Source organism: Tupaia chinensis, unplaced genomic scaffold (assembly GCF_000334495.1).
Source record: "Tupaia chinensis unplaced genomic scaffold, TupChi_1.0 Scaffold000139_1, whole genome shotgun sequence".
NCBI lineage: Eukaryota > Metazoa > Chordata > Mammalia > Scandentia > Tupaiidae > Tupaia > Tupaia belangeri.
The window spans coordinates 420,929-435,648 of NW_006159609.1; the positions used below are offsets into that span (position 1 = coordinate 420,929).

At 37.9% G+C, this 14,720-nt stretch overlaps 1 protein-coding gene and 1 long non-coding RNA gene across 3 annotated transcripts in view; one reads left to right on the forward strand and one right to left on the reverse strand.

Annotated features, from left to right (window-relative positions):
* The window catches only part of GRM5 (glutamate metabotropic receptor 5), a 538,746-nt gene that overhangs the window by 381,317 nt on the left and 142,709 nt on the right, over positions 1–14,720 (forward strand). The window lies entirely within an intron of this gene.
* Positions 12,347–14,720, reverse strand: part of LOC102486682 (uncharacterized) — a 14,057-nt gene continuing 11,683 nt past the window's right edge. The window contains exons 2-3 of the long non-coding RNA XR_334028.2: positions 13,762–13,839; positions 12,347–12,858 (exon numbers count right to left, since the gene is read on the reverse strand). This is a non-coding gene — a long non-coding RNA (uncharacterized LOC102486682). The remainder of the gene's footprint in view (positions 12,859–13,761; positions 13,840–14,720) is intronic.

The following is a 14,720-nucleotide window of genomic DNA, read 5'->3' on the forward strand; positions in this document are numbered from 1 at the left end:
AGGTCCAGGACTTGAACTGCTCTTGTCCATATGGAAGTCCAGTGCCCTTAACCACCATGCCATCTGCTGGCCCCCAGCCATCATTTTTGTTTAGCCATCAAATGTTGTTTCCCTTATGAGAATAGGACAATTTATTTTAGGCTTTTAAGAGTACTCGTTCTAAACAACAACAAAAAGGTTTTAGTTGATTAAGTGTGATTTCCTTTGTATAATTCCTTCCTAGAATATCCTAAACCCGTGTACAGAGTAAGGATTCGTATCCATTCTGAAGAATTCCCAGGCATTATTTCTTTAAATAGTCCTTTTTGCCTCCTCCTTTTCCTCTCTACTTCTTCAGATACCCTGTGTTAGATCATGTGACTATGTCACACATAGGACTTTTTCTCTAGTCTGTCTTTTCATTATCTCTTTGTGATTTAGAGAGGAATTTGTATCTTGAAAAAAAGGCTAACTGAAGTTTGAGTAGTCTTCTTTCCTCAAGAGGGGATTCTTTTCCAAATATTACAAGACAATGGGATGTTTCAGTCTTCCTCTTCCAAATCTTGAGCCTCTTGTGCAGCCCTCAAGATCAGCAAGTATATCATGAGGGAAAATGGCGATTGTGTATTTAGGGCCCCTGGAGTTATAAATTCTCATACTAGACCATTTTGATTACCAAAAATTTTCTTGGTTCTTAATACTGTCTTTTGCTAAACTGTATTACTTTCCCCTTCCTTACCCCTAGTTATTTCTAGAACTTTAGAAATGTGACCTTAGAAATGGGACCTGGGGCCAGCAGGTGTCATAGTGTGTAAGACAGTGGACTCACACATGGCTGACTGCGTTCGAGTCTTGGATCCGCCAGGTGTATGTGCATGTGTGCCCAAAATCCTGAGAGAAGAATGGAGGAGAAGGGATAGTGGCATGGGGGTGGGGGTGATTTCTCATTTACTCTTTCTCTCCATCTTTCTCTATCTCTCTGGTGAGCACATATACCCGATTGCAAAAATCTCTCAAAAAAGAGAGAAAAAAATTTAGAAATAAGGTCATTGCAGGTGTAATCAGTTAAGATGAGGGCATACTGGACTAGAATGAACTCTTAATCCTATACAAGTAATTTCTTTATAAAAAGAGAAGAGACACAGAGACAAAGAGAATACTAAGGAAACACAGGCCAAGACAGGGATGATGCAGCAGTGAGCCAAGGGATATAAGGGATTGTGGCCACCTCTGGACACCAGGCAGGGCAAGGAAGAGTCCTACTCAGAGTCTCCAAGGGAGCATTGCACAGCTGACACTTGACTTCAGATGTCTAGCCTCCACAACTGTTAGAATATAAACTGTTGTGTTAAGCCACCCAATTTGAGGTGCTTTGCTATAGCAGCCCAAACAAACAAGTATCCCTGTACACAAACCAAGGTACAATCAGCAGGGATCCAGGAGGTAGGACCTGCAGATCCTCTCCGGCAGCAAGGCAGCTGGTGGCACACCGCTCACTTGGCAGGTTCTTCTCTTAGTTTCTTTTTTTTAATTAATTGTTTTTCATTTCTTTTATATATTCAATCACTTATTATTTGTCTTACAAAATGGATATTTCAACAGGTGAACATCTCTCCCCAACACAGTTGACAAAACCACAAAACATCCTCAACAGACAATACCACACCTCCCTGTGACATCAATACTTTGCCTCCCTATTTTTCTTCTAAATGTCCTTCCTCAGACCCTCCTCTTTCACACACACTATATCTGGTATTTACATCTATATACTGTGTTTCTATACCCTTTAGTGAATTAGTTTCAGTCACAGAGTGTGGACACTCGGTATATATTAAGCAGGAACATACAATGCCTCTCCTTCATAGTCTGGCTTGCTTCACTTAGCAGTAAGTCTTCCATAGTCACCCACTTGCTATCAAAAGCCAGGGTTTTGTTGATTTTTAGGGCTCAATAGTATTCCACTGAGTTTTGTCTTTGTTTCTTCCATTTATCTTTGCTCCCTTGACAGCTTTCGATTTCTTTGTCATTTTCAAATATGTGATAAACTTTCTTTAGCTTTCTTCTTCATGCTACCTAATACCAGAAGTTTTACCTTTACTCATTTTTCTTAATCACCTCTACTCCTCCAATCCTAATTTTGTTATATAAATAAAGTGTTCTCTACAATATCAAAAAATGTATAGTTTTGATCAATTTTACTTTCCTTCTAAGCACTAAAAAACTTAAATCAAAATATTACCATAACCCTTAAGTGATTTAACCATGTGATATTATTACTTCTAAAGAATTATGTATCTTATTGGGATCAGCAGTTAGCGTAATGGGTATGTCGCTGGACTCATTCGCGGTTCAAGTCCTGGACCCGTTGTCTTAAAATTCATGCCAGGTGCGTGTACATGCATGCCTAAGATCCCAAGAGGAGAATGAAGGAGAAGGGATTGCGGTGTGGCCATCCCTTCTGGGGGGTGATTTCTCACTTTCTGTCTCTCTGTCTGGTGAGCACACATGCCCTGTAGCAAAAACCTCTCAAAAACAGAAAAAAAGAATTATTTATATTATTTTATCATTGTCATTTTTCAGTTTGCTATAGGTCATGTGCACTCATAAGAAAGAGAGAGAGAGAGAGAGAGAGGGAAAGTGAGAGAGCAGGCCTCCAGGTACAGGACTCGAGCCCCATGTGCCATGTGGAAGTCCAACACCTCGACCATCATGCACCTGCTGGTCCCACTATGTGATATTATTTATTATTAGAATCTAGGTTTATATACTATTGACAGAGAGCTTGGTTTCTGTAAATTTATTTAAGTTGCACAATTTTGAAAGATTTTATAAATAATGCTAAAAATATTAAGAATATAATTTGTTTTCTCTAGTTGTCTATTGAACTCAGTAGTAAACAATGATGGAGAATTAAATTAAAGCTATTTCCTAATAACTGTATGCTATTTCATTTTTAATCACCTTAAGGACCATTTCCCCAGTCATACTCTGTCACCCACTGACATTCATTTACCGTTTCCTTCCTATGATTTTTCCCTGTCACCTCCAGTAGTTTCCAGAAGTGTCAGTTATGACAGTAATACACAGGCATTCTGAGCTGGATGCCTTAAGGGCACCTCAAATTTATATGTCTAAAATTAACCTCATTATAACTTCTACAACCACCACCCTAAACTTTGGGCTCCTCTTTTTTGTAGCTCTAGTTTAAGTAAATGATGTACTCCTCGATCCTGTCTCCCAAGATACAGGAGTGAGTCATCACCTCTTCCATCTTCACAGCCAGCTGAGGATTCTCCACATCTGTTCCCTTCTTTCCACTGCTGTCTGATCCAGGTCTTTGTATTACTTTTACCCTTTTAGTTCTTTATTACATCTCACCTCAGAATTATAATCTATCTAAGTTTTTGATAACAGCTTCTTTCTCTTCTATTTTATATTGAAAATTAGTACTCAGGGTGTTGAACTAAAGAACAAATATTACTCCCACTCTTAAAGGTCTTCCTTGGTTCTCTGTTGTTTATAAAAGGAATCCAAACTTCTTTGGCAGTGTCAAAACTCATCAGTTATTCATATTTTTCAACTCTCATCTTCTATTCCTTAGATCTATTAAATCTGTGCTCCAGTCCCTTTACAGAGTGTGATCTTCCATTTTATAATGGCATGCCCATTTAAGTCTCTGGCATATGTGCATGAATGCCCTAAATCCCGACAAGATGGAGAAATGGAGGGGGGGCTGGCAGCACAACCATCCCCTCTTTGTTTTTTTCCCTCTCTTCCTCCCTCCCTCTCTGTGTTTTTCTCTGTGGTGAGTACACATGCCTTCTGGCAAATAAAAAATGTAAGGGAAAGGAGGAAGGAAGAAAAAAACAAGCAAATAACTCTGTGGAACACTTAACAGGAGTTTATTAGAGGGCAACTTACAGAAGAGAAGTTCTGGGTAGACATTGACCGAGGAGCATTCGCAGTTGTACTCTACACCACCCTGACGTGAGCTGGAGTTTTTAAGGGGAAAGTAAAATGACTGGATAACAGAACCAAACCTAGAAAGCAAGCCACCTGGTTTGGAGATGTGACTGCCTTAAGGGTTCTCAAAATTGTTAATCATTTCCTGACACATGTCAGTGAGAGACCTAGGACTTTATCTTAAATATATACATACATTTGTTTTCTCAAGACTGGTGAAGGTCATAGCATAAAAAGGGTAGAATGGAGGACCCCTAGATGGCATTAGTCCTTACAAAATGGAGTCAGTCTGATTTATGCACAGATCCTCCTATTTGACTTATGTTATCTTTGTCTTTTTGCCACATGCCAATCCAGATATGCAACAGATTCACTCTCATGCATTTTTTAAATTTTTGTATGTTTTAATGCCCCCAAATAACTACACACACAGGTGCTGTGTGTGGTAAACTATCAATAAAAGGAGGACGGAATAAATGGTTTCAGAGCAACATAAAATTATTTTGGCATTGAGGACTTTCCTGAGGCTGTAGAAATATTCTGTATCCTGATCCAGTGGTTATTACTAGGATATGTTTATTTTGAGAAAATTTCATGTAGTTATGACTTTTGAACTTCTCTACGTTAATGTTTTACTTTATAAGATTCTACATTAACAGTCATACCTCCTACCCATAAAAGTACTTTGGCCACTATATCCAAGAGAAATTTTTTCTAATATTTCTCCACATTATTAGCCTCCATACACTCTCACCTTCTCCACCAACTTTTTGACATGTATTGCTTGATTCTTCTTTCATTTCTATGTACCTTTAACTTCCTCTCATATCAGCACTTCTACACCCCAAATTAGCATCTCTCCATTTCCAGGCAGAACTGTTAACCTGTTTCTTTGTGTCCTTGAGTTCTACCCTTGAAAGGGTAGAAGTTTTAGACATGAAGCTACTGATAAAGCTACTTTGCTCATAGAAAGTCATTTATTTCTGAGGAGGGAAAAATGACACTATGCCCACAGAAGCTGAAAGAGCTAAAGTCAATAGAAGTTTTTTCTCACTGTATTGCATTAACACGTAAACAGATCTTTGCACATTGTCAAACCAGCATGTAAACATTTTATATTCATCTTTCTCCATTAAATTATTAATTTCTCAGAGAGAGAAGCTGTCTTACTCATTTCCATTTTCCAAATCCTTCAATGATGGCTTCTATATATACCAAGCCTTTGTTGTTAGATAAATGTGACTTCATTTCTTTTAGTCATAGATAGTATTGTAGTGATTGGAGGGCTTAGGACAATGGACCCCAGTCAGCTGAATGCAGCCCCACTGTTCACTGTAGATCTATTGCTCGGGTCTAGATCCTTATGCGACTGAACATTGTCAGTGGACTGAATCATACCTTGTGTGTCCTTGTATATGTACCCAAACTGTTTCAGTTAACAAATTATGAATTAACATTGAGATTTATTGAAATAACAGTTTATTGCCACTCTGTGTTTTCAAAGTCATAAGTATTGAAATACAAATAACATTTGTGGTATATATGAAATATTTTGAAATGTAAAGAATTTTCTTTTTTCAAAAAGTTTGCTCTACTTTCGGGTACAGTAAATTTCAGCTAGAGTTTCGTATATTCTCTCTGATGACTCTGTCTCCCTAGGATTAAAGGATAACTCCTTATGCATCAGAATTTTATCTTCTGCTATCATTTTTGCCTTTAAAAATATTTATTAGTGGTTTAGCTATGGTTCGGTAGAGTTGAGCATTTCTCAAACTGAAAACATTACGGAAAAGAAAGAGTCCACAAAGAGGAAATAGTTGCCTGGGTCAGTGTAGCTGTAGTATAGGAGAAGTTTTTTTTTTTTTTTTTTGAAAGGTTTTTTCATTATAGGGCATGTGCGCTCGCCAGATAGACAGAGAGAGACATAGAGACAGAAAGCGAGAAATCACCCCCCAGGGGGGATGGTCATGCCGCAATCCCTTCTCCTCCATTGTCCTCTTGGGATCTTGGGCACACACGCACACGCGCCCGGCGTGAGTTCGAAGCCACTGTGTCCAGGACGCGAACCGCAGTTGACTACGTGGGAATCCAGCGGCATAGCCATTACACTAACTGCTGGTTCCCTAGGAGAAGTTTTTTAAGGGCCAAATAAAATAAACTAAGTGCCACATCGAGCATCCAGATTGAAGATTACACATCTTTGCACTAAATGAACATTTCCAATATGGTATTGGGTGAAAAAAATTGATCCAGTCTGAAAAAGGATTTCTTGGTTACACATGGTGGGGATTTACTCCCTTCCCATATTTTAGAGACTCAAGTGTACATCAAAATATTGGGAAAATGATAAACTCTGTTTTAAAGCAATTTAAACCTTTCTTTAACTTGACATTATTCTTTTTCATTTTACTATGAACTCACCTTCTTATATAACACTGATTAACTTCCTACCTTAGAAATGATTAGCCATAGCAATATTAATAAAATTCATTGAAGAAGAAACTAGATCACATTATCCTACTAGATGTGATGAAATCTCCTGAACAGAAGGTCTTTTGTGTCTTTATAACAGTGAAATATTTAATTTAGTTAGAATTTCACATGACAGTATTGGCTCAATATAATTCTTACATTATTTATATGTTGATACTTTTCACTGCTGGAAAAAAAAGATACAATTCTCCATCTTGGAATCTGCTTAAAGGAAATGAAACATAGAGAAGATCAAAGACCTAGTTATGGAAGTTTTGAGAAAAATAATCTGACACATTTCTTATTTGAATCCCACAGTTTAAAAAATGAGAGCAATTATCCATCCCAATAAATGTTTAGTATGTGCAATTTTCCATGATGAATACCCACCAACAAAAAGTACTTAAAGAGATCTCAGAAGAAAGCTCTTGATTTAGAAATAGCAAAATTTTCCTAACTCATAAGGCACTAGAATTTGAATGTACAGTGCATTAAAGATGCTTAAAATAATCCAAGGAAAAAAAACTGATATGCTGGTTAAATCAGTTGCTTGAGGCAGACAGGTGCATTGTAAAAAGCACTGGATATAAATCTAAAAGATCAGTACCAGCAGTTGGTGTAGTGGCTATATCGCTGAATTCCAACATAGTCAACTTCAGTTCGAGTCCTGGACCCGGTGGCTTAAACTCATGCCAGGCATGGGTGCGTGTGTGCCAAAGATCCCAAGAGGAGAATGGAGGAGAAGGGATTGTGACATAGCCATCTTCCCAGGGGGTGATTTCTCGCTTTCTGTCTCTCCTGTCTCTCTCTCTGTCTTTCTGGTGAGTGCATGAGCCCTATAGCAAAAACCTCTCCAAAATAAATAAATGAATCCATCTAGAAGATCTATACAAGTAAATAATGCATAACCACTATTAAGTCTTTCTTAGGTTCAGTAGCCTCATGGATAAGACTGGGATGATTATGAAAAATAATACCCAATTTGTAAGACTCCAAGGACATTTAAATATGATAACGAATAGGAAAATGTCTGCTTCTAATAAAGATGAATTAACGAAAACCAGATTTACTCTTTTGCTTATAAAAACAACAACAATGGGGGCCAGCAGTTAGTGTAATGGCTATGTCGCTGAATTTCCATGTAGCCAACCGCGGTTCGAGTCCCGAACCCGGTGGCTTAAACTCATGCTGGGTGCGTGTGTGTGCGTGCCCAGGGTCCCAAGGGGAGAGTGAAGGAGAGGGGATTGCAGTGTGGCCATCCCTGTGGGGGTGACTTCTCGCTTTCTGTTTCTCTGTCTCTCTCTGTCTTTCTGGCAAGCGCACACAAGCTATAGCAAAAACCTCTCCAAAAATAATAATAATAATAACAATACAAAAAAACAAGAACAATGAAACCAGAAAAAAAATTGTAAAATAACAGCATTTGAGACACTAGACATTAAGCAATGAAAGACAGTTAGTGTCTAGAGATAGAAAACCAATAAGGTGACCCTTCTGAGTGGTAAAACTGGAATTGCATCTAGGGAAGCCAAGAAACCTAGAAGTACCGGAACATAGAAGAGAACTTCATGAAGAGAGGACTCTAGAGAATTGCAGAGGCTCTCCCTTGAGTAATGCTCATACATGCATGTGAGGATAGTACTTCAGATCTGGAAAAGAACTTCTCAGTTGAATTAGAGACCACAGTCCTTCCAAACATAATATGGGAAAGGAAACTTAAAAATTATTGCAATAAATTGTGCATTAGAAATATTTGAATTTAAGTTATTACAGACAAGAAAAAAAGCACTTGATATTAGTAAATATATTTCCAAATAATTGCCAGACTATAAAGGATATTTAACAGTGTATTATCAAAACATGACATTTGGGTCAACAGGAGGCATGGTGGTTAAGGCACTGGATCCCACATGCCCAGCTGTGCTGTTTGAGTCTCAGACCCTGGTGGTTTGAAAAATCGTGTGAGGGCCTGTGTATGCATGCCCAGAATCCCATGAGAATACTAGAAGAGAAGAGATTGTATGTGTCCATCCCTCCTTGGGGTGATATTTCTCTCTCTCTCTCTCTCTGTCTCTCGTGAGTACATGTGTCCTATAGCAAAAAATAAAAACAAAACACAAATGAAACCTTGACAGTAAAAAAACCAGAGATTTTCTCTGCCTTTTCATGCCCTTAGTCTTCATATTAATGTAGGTATTTTAGTCATTGTACCAAGTACCATTCCGTAAGCTAAAATGGAGTGCTAATTTTTATTTTAATTGTGTGGTTGAGTGTCGGATGCTAAAATGAGTTTACTCACATCACCATGGCAACTGTGTAGGATGACTGTTGCCACAGTCTTCTTGGCTGGCCTAGTATTTTAACATTTAGGTAATTATCAGTGTTACAACTGTTAAAAATTTTAGAGAACTGACATTTAGGCCAAAATGTCACAACCTTTAAAAATTTTAGAGAACTGACATTTAGGCCAGATGGCTACTAAATAGAGAAGCCACTGTCCTCCACAGATGTGATGTGGCACCAAAGTGACAAGAGAGACTTCTATCAAAGCTAAGAAGTTACTGGAAAAGTGATGTGAAAAAGTTTGACTATTAAAAGATAATTCTCTTTTGGGGCATGGTGGCACTTGCCCTATGGCAAAGATAATTCTCTTTAGTAAATTATTATTAAACCCTTGAAACATCAGGAAGTACAGAGAACACAGAGAAAGCCTATTCTGGTCTTTGACTTCAGGGTGTCTACATTCTGCTCAGAATTAAAGATACTTTATTAAAGCTAGAACTTCAGGAAATATTTATTGAATGACAACTAACACCAGTCTATTATTATTGTTGTTGTTATTGCTAATTTTAGATGCTGGAGCTATGGCACTAAGCAAAACAGTCTAATTCCCTCATGAAGTATATATTCTTGTTAGGGGTAGATAAATCAAACCAAAATATATAAATAAATATATGATATTAGAAAGTGATCATCAATAGGAGAAAAATTAAGTAGGGAAATAAGATTTAGAATATTGGGAGGTTGCAGTTTCAGTAGGATGGTCAGGGATGACATTGCTGAGAAAGTTGATTGTATAAAGTCCAGAAATAGATGAGAGAGGGACCCAGGTGAAGGAAGTCACAGGTATAAAGTCTGGAAAGGCATAGAATCATATTTAAGGAAATAGTTGGGAAGTCAGTGTGGCTGTGGAAAGTAAATTGGGACAAGATAGTAGGAGGTAATGGCAAAGAGGTGGTGAAAGAAACCAAGATTTTGTAGAGCCTTGATGGCCGCTGCATTGACCATGGCTTTTACTCAAGTGAAATGTGACACTATTCAGAGCATTTGGACAGAGGCAGGACTTGAACTTGGTTTTTTAAAAATATTACTTTGGCTGTTATATCACTCTACCATAGTGTGTGTCAGGTCATAATTTGTTACCGGCGTGTGTGATTCACCTAGTGAAATCATGGAAGTCTATCAGAAAAATAAAGCAGTACATGTCAGAGTATCCCAGAGATGACAAAGGATAGCATCAACGTGATGTAGGTAAGTAGAAGAAGCAAAACAGAAGAGCCTCAGCAGGTGGGAAATCAGAGCTAGAGTAGACGCATCCATTATGAGATCTCCCATTTGTTCAAGGACAATAATTAGAGCACCCTAATTCAAAGCCACTTTACCTCCGAAGGGCATCTTGGAATTGGCCTGGTATAATCAGAAATATAAATAAATTAATCAGGCCCAAGCAAAGAGGAAAGGCTCTAGAAAGAGTAAAGGCACAATACGATGAGTGCAGCTTGGCTGTAAACATGTCTGATGCATGGTTGGTATAGGTGAGTCAGAAGATGAATAGTAATACATAGTTGTCTCACATATTAAGCAGGTCCTACTGTGGCATCTACTAAAGAAGGTCTGTTCCTTATTTGAAGGACTCCTATGTTAAAGGAATTTTGCCACTACCAACGAACCCAACACGAATGCCTTTTTCAAGGGTTACTCTCTTCCAGAACAGCTCTCAGATCCCAATATTGAGTTTTTCCAGGTGCTGGAGACTTGGTCTGCCAGAGATAAACTAGATGTTCAGCATATCCATTCTCTTTCTCTAGCTGTAGTTGCAGACCTTGACTAATAATAGACTACATAATATGGAGGAAAGCGACGTGGGCTACTTAGTAGTGCTGCCACGGAAAGTGTATAGAACATCCTAGGCTCATTCTCTCTCCTGCATTCATGTCACTGAAAACAATAGATTCAGAGGGGGCAAAGTCATGCAACAGAAAGAGCTTGGTGCCCTGAATCAGGGGAGACCCAGGAGAGCTTCACAATATATCAGCTCATTGGAAAAGTCAGGACGTGGTTTTCTATGCAAAAATGTGTCATGCCTTTTCCGATGACTCAATACCGCAGAGTGTGACGTGAGCAAGACCTTGACTACTAAGTTACTGGATGTTGGAGGATGGTCATAATAGTTACTGTTAAAGACTTGATATCTCTTCCTACTTATTGCACCTAAGGGCAAAAATTTTCAGACATTCATCTGTCTACTCCAAAGTAGACAGATAAGAATTAGAAAATGCACTTGATGCCCTCTGAATTTAATTTCTTCTGGAATACATCAGGATGTTTGAACTGTTGCTCCAAAATATTTTATTGCTTAGCTCAAGGCTTCACTATCAGGAATAGACACTAAAAATTGCCTACATGGCATATAATTTCCTTTCAATTAATGAGGTATTAATACAAATTCAGGACATTTATTAAATTTCTATTATATCTTCTTTATTAAATTATCATTTTTTTAACATCCATTAACCTAGCTCCTAAGCTAGTTTTACAAGTTATAAAAGAAGATGTAAAGATTAGCTACTGGTTAATCTCTTCTTTTGTGTATTTTATAATGTGTCTGGGGATGCTGTTAATGGAAGGTTATACACGCTAAGTAGAAAATGATTGAAACATGGCTTAAGGTCTCTAAGCATTAGAACAAGTAGGGAATGCTTGTGTCTGGAGAGATTAATGCTTAATAATATAGTCAGCATTTGAATTATTCCTAAGTTTGTTTGGGCTGTGAGGGGGAGAGTTCAAGGCAGAGTATCCCAAGCTTAGAAAACTAGGCAACTCAGGGAATAGAGTTGAGTAAATGCAAACCCTGTTCAGGTGATAGACATTAAATGGGTTCAACCAGGGTGAAGGTGTCATAGATAGTAACAAAACTGAGAATGAAAGCAGGGAATTTTAAGGATTATGTATGTGAAGCCATTATTTTAAACATATTCTTCTACATATTAAGTAATCATTTAAGTTTTAGAGGAGGAAAATGATATCATCAGAACCACAGTTAAGAAAGTTAATCTGACAGTATAGTGTAGTTCAGAGTTGGATGAATGAGAGATTAACATTGCATCTGAGCAAGAAATAAACTCTCAGTACATTAAGCTGTTGAGAATTCAAGGGTGCTACAGCCGCTATTACCGTTAGGTTGTCGGAAAAGTCATGATGCATTTTTGTATAGGAAACATGTCCTGCTTTTCCAACAACCCAATAGAAGACTGAAGAGTGGGGTAAACTTTATAATCCTTTAAAGAGTTGAAGGAAAAGGAGGAAGCAAGGGTGACTTCAAGGTTTCTATTTTAGATCATTAAGAAAGTTTTCTGTTGATAGAGAAATAGAGGAAAGGGCTTGACTGGAATAAAGAAGATAAGGTCTGCTTAAAATAGTTTAAGTTTGAAGTTCCACAGGTGGGTGTGTATAGACAATTAGAAATGTGATCACCATCTTAGTTATATCAGTGGTAATGGAGAATCTGGTGCAAATTACAACCAGTAAATAAGCAGAAGACTAGATGCCTATATGAAAAGCATGAAGAACTCATAGCTGATGGCTAGTGAAAACTAGCCCCTACTGTGCATATGTAAGACAGCAACTGCAGGAAAATCAGGATCCACTAGATCTAAAAAAGTGCCACAGAGAAATATAAATTCATATATTAATAAATGTGACAAATGTGAATAAGTTGGTTGATTCATGAGTGGTGAGTTTGTAGAAATTAAAAGTTATACACATTGAAGACATCATACTAAAGTGGTTTAGGACAGGCATTGGCATTTGACAGGCTAGATTTATATCCTGACGGCCACTTAATAGCTCTGTGACACTGGACAAATTGCTTAAATTCTCTTTCCTCACTTTCTTCAGCTGTAAATTTGGTGTGATATTAAATGTCTGTCTGATAGAGCTCTTATGAGAGCATGAAATAGTATTTTTCTGTGAAGTACTTAACATAGTATCTTAGTCAGTTCAGGCTGCCATAACAGAATACCACAGCCTGGGTGCTTATGCAATAGGGACTTGTTTTCTCAGTTGTCCTAGAGGCTGCAACTCTGAAGACAAGGTCCCAGCATGGTTAGGATAGGGTGAGATTTCACAGCCTTGCTTGTAGATGGCATTCTTCTTGTATTCTCACTTGTCAGAGAAACAGAGAAAGGGGGGAAAGAAAAGGCAGTAAGATCTCTGGTGTCTCTTTTTCTAAGGGCATTAACCCCATCTCAAGAGGCCCCCACCCCTTTCATGCTCTCATCTAAATAAAATTGAAGTGAGGCACATTCTCATAATCAAAATAGGTCTGACTATCCTCCACCCCCTTTCCTCAGTGGGGCCAAGAGAATAAAGTGACGTGGCTATACGTTGGGAGGCGTAGCTCTAGAATTTCTACACTCAAGCTCTTTAACCTGTCCCCTGCTAAATCTTACTAGTACAAGATTTCAACCTGGGATAGAGAGAATAGGTCTCTGATTTTGAATTTAGATTTACTTCATTCTAAATTACCATGATTTGAATAAGAAAAATTTAATTTCATATTTGTGATATAGTCATTATTTGATACATATTAGTGAACCTTATGTAGAAAAAGATTGGCTACAGTTTTATAAGCTTCTATAGTCCTAGACTCCTAAGCAATAGTACAACCTCACCTCTGCTTCTAGAACAGTCGAAAATTAAGAAACCTAACATATAGTAAATCACTTCACAGGGAGATATTTTTAAAATCCTGACTAACTAGCTGTTATTAGATCATATGGAAAAATTTGAAAAACAAAATATTGTGTTTGATTGCCTCAGCAACACATGGCAAGTTTTTGGCAGTAAGGAGTCCCTCGATGCCTGAAATTTTTAGTCTCTTATCTCAATTTTCCTGTTGTCATGCTTCCTTCCACCCATGTTTTTCAGTTCCTTTGGAGGAGGTTCAGAAGTAGGCCCGGGCCAGGGTTTTCTTGTATGCTTTCAGGCAATATTTAATTAAGCTCATTTAGCAGACAAGAGAGGGGAGAAAATTCACCCAGTGATTCTTCCTCTAAATGGAATTACCAGATTCAATTGGTCACAGGTAATTGGAAAGTATTCTCCTTTGTGAAATCAGTTTCCAAGATGTCAGTATCTGCTGTCCTAGACAAAGGAGAACAGAAGTAAAATTAATTAGATGTGTGCATCTTCTTTCTTAAATAATTCATCTTGGGGAATCTTTGGTCCACAAATCTACTTTGATATAAAACTTAAATAATTTTGCCCCTGTTGAACTATAGGTACCCATACAAACCCATGGTGCACTGAATATTGAATAGAGCCAAGTCACTAGTTATTATAAAAATTAATAGTTGAATTAAAACTTAGATAACCAGTAAACAGTTATCCAAATAATAATACGCTGCTTTTCCAAACAATTTGACTCATGTCAGGGGCTTTGGTTGTAATCACTGGGAGCCAATTTGGGCTTGGTTCAACAAAGTAACATAAATATTATGATTTAGGAGAACACGGAGGCCTCCTAAGATGTACTGGCAGCTGGAGGACCAAGTTGGGAAACCTGGACCAGTTCCCTAGACAACCAGAAATTGGGAGATACACTCTCAGCAATTTGGTTAGAAGAAAAATGCACAGGGACCCTACTCTAAGCTTCATTACAGAAAAGCATTGGTCATTGTTTTGCTTTACTTCACCTTCTCCAGATTCCTAGGAGGGAGATTCTAATTTCCTGAGCCTATATCACATTCCCATTGCCTAGTAGTTAGGGAATACTGAAAACAGGAGAATAAGGCACTTAAACTTCCCTAATGAAAGGATTATGCAGCCTTCTATAATCTAGGAAAAGCAAGGAGTGTATCAAAATTAGGAAGGGGACTTGTATTCTATGCAGTCAAATTATGAAGATTACTACAGCTCAATTCAGTGATTGGGGACAATGTAAATAGTCCCATCACCAGCATCATTATCATAATGAATATTTAGTAAGCAATTCCTTGCTCATTAGGCTCTATCTTTACCCATCC